General features: G+C 38.1%; 1 pseudogene; it reads left to right on the top strand.

Annotated features, from left to right (window-relative positions):
* The first annotated feature begins 5555 nt into the window (after nt 1-5555).
* Nucleotides 5556-7694, top strand: LOC111162145 (annotated as a pseudogene).
* The last annotated feature ends 2116 nt before the right edge of the window (nt 7695-9810 follow it).

Below are 9810 nucleotides of genomic sequence, written 5' to 3'. Positions count from 1 at the left end.
AATAATCAGGGAGTAGAATTCACACTCCATTTGCCCCGGTAGGGGTAAAGAAATTATTCTGTATGTATGTGTGTGTGTAATTGATAATTTATATAAAATTCTTAGAGTGGTTCCCCTTTCTTTACATCCTCACCACTGCTGGTAGGAATGCAACCTGGTGCAGCCACTTTGGAAAACAGTATGGAGGGTTCCCAAGACATTAAAAATAGAGCTACCCTATGACCCAGAAATTGGACTACTAGGTATTTACCCCAATGATACAGATGTAGTGAAAAGAAGGAGTACATGCACCCCAATATTCATAGCAGCAATGTCCATAATAGCCAAACTGTAGAAGGAGCCAAGATGCCCTTCAACAGATGAATGGATAAAGATGTGGTTCATATAGACAAAGGAATATTACTCAGACATCAGAAGGGATGATTACCCACCATTGGCAGGAATATGAATTGAAAATGGAGGGGATTATGCTGAGTGAAATAAGTCAAGCAGACAAAGACAATTATCATATGGTTTCACTCGTATGTGGAAAATAAGGAATAGCATGGAGGACCACAGGGGAAGGGAGGGAAAACTGAACAGGAAAAGATAAGAGAGAGAGACAAACCATGAGAGACTCTGGATTCTGGGAAAAAAACTGAGGGTTAGAGAGGGGAGGAAAGTGGGAGGATGGGGTAACCGGGTGATGGGTATTAAGGAGGGCAGGTGTGGTGATGTGAATACTGGGTGTTATATGCAATTAATGAATCACTGAACACTACATCAAAATCTAATGATGTACTATATGCCATCTAACTGAACATAATAAAAAAAATTCTTAGGGGCGCCTGGGTGGCTCAGTGGGTTAAGCCTCTGCCTTCGGCTCGGGTCATGATCCCAGGGTGCTGGGATCGAGCCCCACCATCGGGCTCTCTGCTCGGCAGGGAGCCTGCTTCCTCCTCTCTCTCTGGCTGCCTCTCTGCCTCCTTGTGATCTCTCTCTCTGTCCAATAAATAAATAAAAAATCTAAAAAAAAAATTCTTAGAGTGGTTCCTGGCACATAATAAGAATTCAATAAATTGTTTATTGAATAGCAATTTTTTATAAATTGTTATTTATTGAAGAGGAATTTTTTTAAAAATTGCTGAGATATTATAGTAATTTTCTGAAAGTTGCCAAATACTCCTATAATTTGTTTTTCAAAGTCAATTTCCTTTATGCATTTTCCTCTCCAGAGTGTACAACAAGGAGCCTCACCACCCCATTCTCTAGTTTTAGAAACACAGTTATATCATATTTCTCTTTGGCTCTCACTTTTATGGCTTTGCTTTTAATCTGGTTGACTCCTATTCCAGTTCCTCTGACCTATGCTTGATATATTTTAAGTAAAGATGGCCCCAAACTTAGGAATGAGTTATGTCCAAAAGTTAACTCATAAGTCATCAGCAAGGAACTCAGAGCACGTTTTCTCCACTGACACAGAGTAGCTACATTCCAAAGGCAGCTCACCAACACCTATTTAGGTCACCATTCTATCGCTAATAATACTAAAAGCCTTAGGAATACTTTTTTAAAGTATGTTTATTGGAAGATAGGTTTTGAGTCCACATTAGGATTCTAAAAGCACAGGCACTGTTAGATGGCATTACTGCTTCAAGAAAAAATCTGCCATGAGGATCTGTGTAACCACCTTCAGGCCCTGATGAGTATATGGGGAAATTGCCACAAGATATAAAAGTGGAAATCAGGGGGGCGCCTGGGTGGCTCAGTGGGTTAAGCCGCTGCCTTCGGCTCAGGTCATGATCTCAGGGTCCTGGGATCAAGCCCCGCATCGGGCTCTCTGCTCAGCAGGGAGCCTGCTTCCTCCTCTCTCTCTACCTGCCTCTCTGCCTGCTTGTGATCTCTCTCTGTCAAATAAATAAATAAAATCTTTAAAAAAAAAAAGTGGAAATCAGGGAATTCTCTACAGACAACAAATATAATAACTTGCTTCTCTGTGGGGGTCATGCACAATTCAGAAGGCTGCCAATCTCTCTTCATTTCTCTTTATGTTGTTGCTCTTGTTGGATGACTTCCTAACACAATGCCTGGGGCCATTTATTTAACAAACATTTATTAAATGGCTATTGTATGTCAGAGATACAAATCCAAGTATGTCATTCTCTGCCTTTGAGAGACTCACATTTGAGTTGGGGAGTAAATAAGCACAGTGAAGTGCTGTAGATACTGTGATCCATATTTGTACAGGTTACAGAGACCAATTCTAAATGGGCAGTCAGGAAATATTTAATAGAAGAGATGACACCTTTTGTAGTCTTGAGAGAGAAGTAGTTTGCCAGTTGGATAAAGGAGGACAATTTTAGCGGATGCAATACCAACAAGTACAGCAGTACAAAACCCAGCTTGGTGTACTTCCAGATAGTGCCAACAATTTAATTCCCACAGCAGAAGGTGTGGGAAGTGTTTTGGCAATACATAAAACTTGAGAAGAAAGCAGTAGGCCAGATTATAGGGAGAGTGTTATGCTATATTAAGGAGCTAGCACTTTATTTACTCTACAAGTCAATAAACTATGGCCAAATCCAGCTCTTGGCTTATACAGCCCATGAGCTAAGATTAGTTTTTAAATTGTTAAGTAATGTAAGAGAAACAACAACTAAGAAACCTATTCTACAAAGACTGTGTGTAGCCAACAAAGCCTAAAATATTTACTATCTGGCCCTTTACAGAAAAAGTTTGCTGAGCCTTGCTATAGATTGTGGGCAACCATTAAAGATTTTTTGAGCAGATCAGTAAGTAACATGTTCAGAATTGTGTTTTTAAAATCTCACTTTTACACCTAAAGTATACTATTGAATGAAGAGTTTTAAGACTGGACATAGGGTCAGTTGGGAGGCCATTAATAATCTGAGACCTAATGCAGAACTAAACTAAGGATTTAGCAATAAGGATTTGGAAAAAACTTGGGTCATTAGAGTACCCCTTCCATTTGCACTTTTACATGCAATTTCATTTACTTTCAATGTGCATTTTCTCAGAAGCAGGTTATTTAACACAGATATAATAAAGGGCCTCGAGGGTTGGGTGATCTCATCCTGAACATTATTCACTTCTTTTCAACATTCAATGAGCACATAGAAATATAGAGAGAGTAGGGTCTAGAGCCACATAGTTATGTTTTATTTGTATATGACAGCCCCCTTCTCTGACCCAGTATAACTTTGTGTGGCATATAGAATTGCACTTTGCTTATTTAAATATAATGTTTATTTTAATGTTTATTTAAATATAATGAATGCCCTCTGGCTCCTTTCATGATTTCTGAAGTTCACTCATCACATTTTACTCCTTTAGACATACTGTTACATTTCATGCAGCATCAATAGTACCACTAAGAACCTTAAAAATTTTTTTATAAAAAATATTATTGGGGCACCTGGGTGGCTCAGTGGGTTAAAGCCTCTGCCTTCAGCTCAGGTCATGATCTCAGGGTCCTGGGATCGAGTCCTGCATTGGGCTCTCTGCTCAGCAGGGAGCCTGCCTCCCCCTCTCTCTCTCTGCCTGCCTCTCTGCCTACTTGTGATCTCTCTCTCTCTCTCTGTCAAATAAATAAATAAAATATTTTTTAAAAATAAAAAAAATTATTAAAGAAACATGATGTATATAGGCAATGGAATACTATGCAGCCATCAAAAAATAAAATCTTGCCATTTGCAAAGATGTAGATGGAACTAGAGGGTATTATACTAAGCGAAATAAGTCAATCAGAGAAAAACAATTGTCATATGATCTCTCTGATATGAGGAATTTAAGAGGCAAGGAGGGCGTTCGTGGGGGGAAGGGAGGGAAAAATGAAACAAGATGAGACCAGGGAGGAAGACAAACCTTAAGAGACTCTTAATCTCAGGAAACAAACTGAGGGTTGCTGGAGGGGAGGAGGGTGGGAGGAATGGGGTGGCTGGGTTATGGACATTGGGGTGGGTATGTGCTATGGTGAGTGCTGTGAATTTTATAAGACTGATGATTCACAGACCTGTACCCCTGAAACAAATAATACATTATATGTAAATATATATATTTATATATATATTTACATATATTTATATATTTTTATATATTTATATATATATTTTATTTATTTATATATATTTTTACATATTTATATATTTATGTATATAGTTTAGTTATAGTTATAGTTATAGTTATTCAATATAGTATTGGAAGTCCTAGTCACAGCAGACAACAAAAAAATAAAAAGTAGGGGCTGCTGCATGGCTCAGTTGTTTGAGCACCAACTCTTGATTTTGGCTCTGGTCATGGTCTCAGGACTATAGGATCAAGCCCCATGTTGGGTTCTGTGCTGGGTGTGGAGCCTGCTTGAGATTTTCTCTCTCTCTCCCTCTGTCCCTCCTCCACCCCACTCACACATGCTCTCTCAGAAGGTAGAAAAGAAAAGAAATAAAAGGCATCCAAATCAGTAAGGAAGAAGTAAAACTTTCACTATTTGCAGATGACATAATACTACATATAGAAAACCTGGATGTACTGTGTGGTGACTAACATAACACACACACACACAGAAGTCAGTAAGAAAACCTGAAAGACTCCAGCAAAAAACTGCTAGAACTGATAAACAAATTCAGCAAAGTCACAGGACACAAAATCATTCTACGGAAATCTGTTGCATTTCTATATACCAATAATGAAGCAGCAGAAAGAGAAATTAAGACAATAGTCCCATTTACAATTGCACCAAAAATAATAAGATACCTAGGAATAAACCTAACCAAAGAGGTGAAAGACTTGTACTCTAGAAACTATAAAACACAGATGAAAGAAATTGAAGATGACACAAAGAAATGGCAAGACATTCCATGTGGTGAACTGGAAGAACAAATATTAAAATGTCTACCCAAAGCAATCTATACATTTAATGCAATTCTATCAAAATACTAACAGCATTTTTCACAGAGCTACAGCAAACAATCTGCTGAACTGCACTACTACGTATTTACCCAAGGAATACAAAAATATTAATTCAAGGAGATATGTTTATAGTAGCATTATTTGCAATAGCCAAATTACGGAAGCAGCCCAAGTGTCCACAGATGAATAGACAAAGATGATGTATATGTATATATATATATATACACACACATATATATGTATATGTGTGTGTGTGTGTGTGTGTGTATTCAGCCATAAAAAAGAATGAAATCTTGCTCTGTGCAACAATGTGGATGGAGCAAGAGTGTGTATTATGCTAAATGAAATAAGTCAGTCAGAGAAAGACAAATATCATAGGATTTCACTCATATGTGGGATTTAAGAAACCAAACAAACAAGCAAAGGGGAAATGAGAAAGAGAGAAATCAAGAAACAGACTTAGCTACAGAGAACAAACTGGTGGTTGCCAGAGGGGAGGTGAGAGGGGATGGGTGAAATAGGTAATGGGAATTAACGAGTGCACTTGTCCTAATGAGCACCAGGTGATTAAAATAAAAACTTTAAAAATACATATATTGTTGTTTTCCTGCTGGCCTTTCTTGCTTGGAGGAGGTCTGTAGGCAACAGCCATGACACCCAGCCCAAATGCCATGATGTTGAAGCCCCACTTCCACAAGGCCTGGCAGTGTCATGGCCACATGGTTCAACCAACCAGCAGAGAAGATCCACAGGCTCAAGGCCTGCAAGCCAAGACACACCACATAGCCTGGAGCGCTTGCATCCAGTCCGATCCAGCCCATCCTGAAGTGCTCTATGGTGAGGTATCACACCAAACTGCAAGCTGGCAGGGCCTTCAGCATGGAATTTATGGGTGGCTGGTCTCCACAAGAAAGTGGCATGGATCATTGGAATCCCAGTGAATCCAAGAAGGCAGAAAAACCCCACAGAATTGCCACAGACCAATGTGAAGTGGCTGAAGGAGAAAGGCTCCAAGCTCATTCTCTCCCCCAGGAAGCCCTAGACCCGAAGAAGGGAGACAGCTCTGCTGAAGAATTCAAATTGACTACCCAGCTGACAGGACCAGTCATGCACATATGGAATGTCTGTAAGGAGAAAGCCAGAGTCATTACAGAAGAGAAGAAGAACTTCAAGGCATTCGCCAGTCTTCGAATGGCATGTGCCAATGCCTGGCCCTTTGGCACCTGGGCAAAAAGGGCCAAGGAAGCTGTAGAACAGGGTGTTGAAAAGAAAAATAAAGTGCCATTGGCAACTTGCAACTATATATATATATATAATAAATCTATAAAACTGCTTATATATAAATAACATATAAAACTGCTTATATATAATACATATATACATAATGTCAGAGACTTCCAGTTTCTAAGTTTTTCTTTGCTCATATATCATTTGCTTTCCTTTTTTTTAAATCATATTGGTGATTTCCTTCATATTCTATCTACTATAGATAGAAACCCACAGATATAATCATTCTGTAATATATTGATATAAAAAATCAGTATCTCATAAACCTTAAATGAACACAAGGTTACATGTCCATTATATCTCAATAAAGCTGGAGCAGAAAGGAAACCCACAAATAAATGTTTGCTCGCTTCATGCAAAAAAAAGTCCTAGAATAATAATATCTAAAATTTGCTCAAGATATTTTCACAAATATTGTCTCATTTGAGCTTCACAACAATGTGAAATCACTTTACAGATGAGAAATTCAAAGATCTGGAAGCTGAGAGATTTTCTCAAGTTCGCAAAGCTGGTAAGTGGTAGAACTGGGACTAAAACCATCTCTGACCCAAGAGCATGTAAATTTTCCACTGTGCCTCTTCCATACCAGAAGCAGATTCAGATTTTCTCAACATCTTGTTCATGACAGTCACTCACTTTTGAGCTGTGAAGTCTTGCTGAGTCACTCTGCTTGCTTTTGTGTGCCCCTGTGATAGCCTATATCCATTCCTGCATTACAGCTCCATAAAGGACTCTCATAATTGACCTCAAGTCACCATAACTTATCTGTCTATAATTTCTCAAACACGTGACAACCGTCTTCCCTTCTTGCACATGAGAATGTGTCAGTAGCCTTGCTTGCTTTTGCTTCTTCCCAATATCACCCAGACTCTTCATCTATTGCAGCATTTGTCATCTTCTCTTTGATTTCCCTATTTCTGTTCTAATTTCTTTATTTCTTTTCTCTGCTCTCCATTAGTTTGTTCTAAAATTGAAAATATCTATTTTTCTTTTCAAAGCATTTGGCTTCATTTCTTTCCTTGAGAGCTTTCTACAAATTATTTTTTCATCTGTACCAATCCTCTCTGACAGCTTGAAATGAAAGCTGGGCTTCTCTCTCCTTGACCATTCCTCATCATTTTCAATGCTTTTTCTTACTTAAAGGAATTTGCTCATCTCCCATTTACCTCTGCCAAATTTCCAAGCTTTTAAGAAATTAATTTCAGCTATTACCATTGCATGATCAGAAAAAGTGCTATCTTTCATTTTATACGTCAGACCTCTACTCTCTCTTGCATATAAATCCTGTCAACCCTACTGGATGACTTCCCTTTTATGTAAGCATAATGCCAAGTACTAGCATACACTTCCAAATAATCTTTCAAGTCTACACTTTTGCACACAATTTTCTAAGTATTCGGCTTCACTGGTTAATTTCCAATTATCTCTGGCCTTATTCCCTTTTCTGAGATGAAACTGAAATGTCCCTCTACTCCAAAACCACTCGACTTTATGAAGAATGAAGAAAGGACACTGCATCCTTAATTTACAAATCCAAACTGTTCTTCTCCCTAATTGATATCCTCTGTCATGTCTTCCAATTCAGATCTCCTATCTTTCAAACATTTATATGATGATATTTTACCAAAAATCCTCTGTTGTAGTCTCTCCTTTTCAGTAACAGGAAAACCCAAAGCCATGCCATATGAATAATGGACAAGTACTATAAGCAAGCAACAGTATGTTGTGGAAATAGAGAAATCAATTAAATTATTTGTGGGTAAGGAAAACATGGATTACTTATATGATAGATGAATTTGAGGTAGTTTTGAAATAAATAAATAAATAAGATTTTATAAATAGATATAAGATTTTTAGTAAGATTTTAAAGGCTAACACAGGGGCAGACAAAACCATAAATAAGATTTTAATAAGCAAAATGTGGTATAGGAAATGATCATATTCCAAATGGCAAGAAAAAAATGCACCAAAGTGTAAATGCTCATCATAGGATGCATTTTCAGAATGGCTAGTTCCTATTGGCTGAAAGCAAGTGTTGTAAATTAAGAAATATAAGGTGGGGGCATGTTTTAGAGCATATTGTTAACCTAAGAATTTCAGTTCTATTGTATAGTAAAGAGTAAACCATTGAAAGTTTTTTAACTGGTGGTGGTAACATAATTGATTCTCAAATCCTTACTGAAAGAATGAACGAAAGAATCAAAGATATATCCAAATGTTTTATTTGGGTGACTAGGAAGAGAGCAAAACTTAACAAAGGAAAGACAGAAGGGGACATGCTGGCTTTGGTCAAAGGGCTCAGCTTTGGATATAATTGAATGTAACGTGCTTGAAAGTCATCTGAATCTAGCTGTTCATCAAATACACAGAGATGCAGGGCTGAGAGGTTGGACATACAGATAAAAACTGGAAGTCCACTACATAGAAATGATAGTTAAAATTGTAGAGGTGAGTGAAATCACCAAGCCCAAAGTCAGAGAAAAAATGAGAAGGAGTATCCCAGAGGAATACCCACCCTTATGGGGTAGGGAGAGAAAGAAGCAAGTTAAGGAGAAAAGGTGTCCTGAGTTAGAAGAAGAATTCAGAGACTGAAATATTACTGAAGCCAAAGAAATAAAGAATTTAAAGGAACGGGGTATTTAACAATGCTGAATGTTTCCAAGATACAGAGGAGGATGAGTTCTAAGAAGCATTAAGTTTGACAATTAGGAAGTCATCAGTAATCTTCAAATAAGATGTTTCAGTAGACTGGAAGGTACAGAAGCTAGACAGCAGGTGTGAGAAAGTAGACGCAGCAATTGTAGACTACTCTTCAGTGAAGTTTGGTGATAAAGGGAAGGTAAGAAATGAGACAATTCACGAATTTATCAAGATTAAGGGATGAATGCTCTTAGACCTGGAGAATCCTTTGTGTGATTGTAGGCATAAGGAAAGGAATTTGGTACAAAGTAGGATACACACACACACACACACACGCACACACACGTGTACATATATAGATATATACATGTATGTGTGTATACATGTGTATGTGTGTATTTAGAGAGAGAGAAATAAAGACAAGAAGAGTGAGAGGCAAAGAGGGAAGGGAAGGAAATTGAAGGGAAGGGAAAGAGGGAGGGAATAAAAATATAGGGTAAAAATTGTAGCATGTGAAGTGAGGATAATTACTGAAGCAAGAACCTGAAAAATCAAGATGTGGAATCAGCTAACCATGTACATGCAGTCGTTAGCTCTGACAGGAAGGCATGTAGGAACTTCTTTCTCAGAGGCAGAAAAAAAGGATAGGTTCAGATACAGGAAAAAGTTAAAGTTAAGGGAGAAAAATAAATAAATAGACATTCCTCTCTAATCAATCTGAATTTCTTTTTTTTTATTAACATATAATGTATTATTCGCCCCAGGGGTACAGGTCTGTGAATCGCCAGGTTTACACACTTCACAGCACTCACCACAGCACATACCTTCCCCAATGCCCATAACCCCACCACCCTCTCCCTACCCCCCTCCCCCTGGCAGCCCTGTTTGTTCTGTGAGATTAAGAGTCTCTTACGGTTTGTCTTCCTCCTGATCCCATCTTGTTTCATTTATTCTTTTCCTACTCCCCAAACCCCCCAC

This window comes from Enhydra lutris, unplaced genomic scaffold (genome assembly GCF_002288905.1).
Source record: "Enhydra lutris kenyoni isolate GAN:26980312 unplaced genomic scaffold, ASM228890v2 scaffoldscaffold89, whole genome shotgun sequence".
Lineage (NCBI taxonomy): Eukaryota > Metazoa > Chordata > Mammalia > Carnivora > Mustelidae > Enhydra > Enhydra lutris.
The sequence above is the reverse complement of the archived record's forward strand: the minus strand, read 5'-3'. Positions and strand labels throughout refer to the sequence as shown.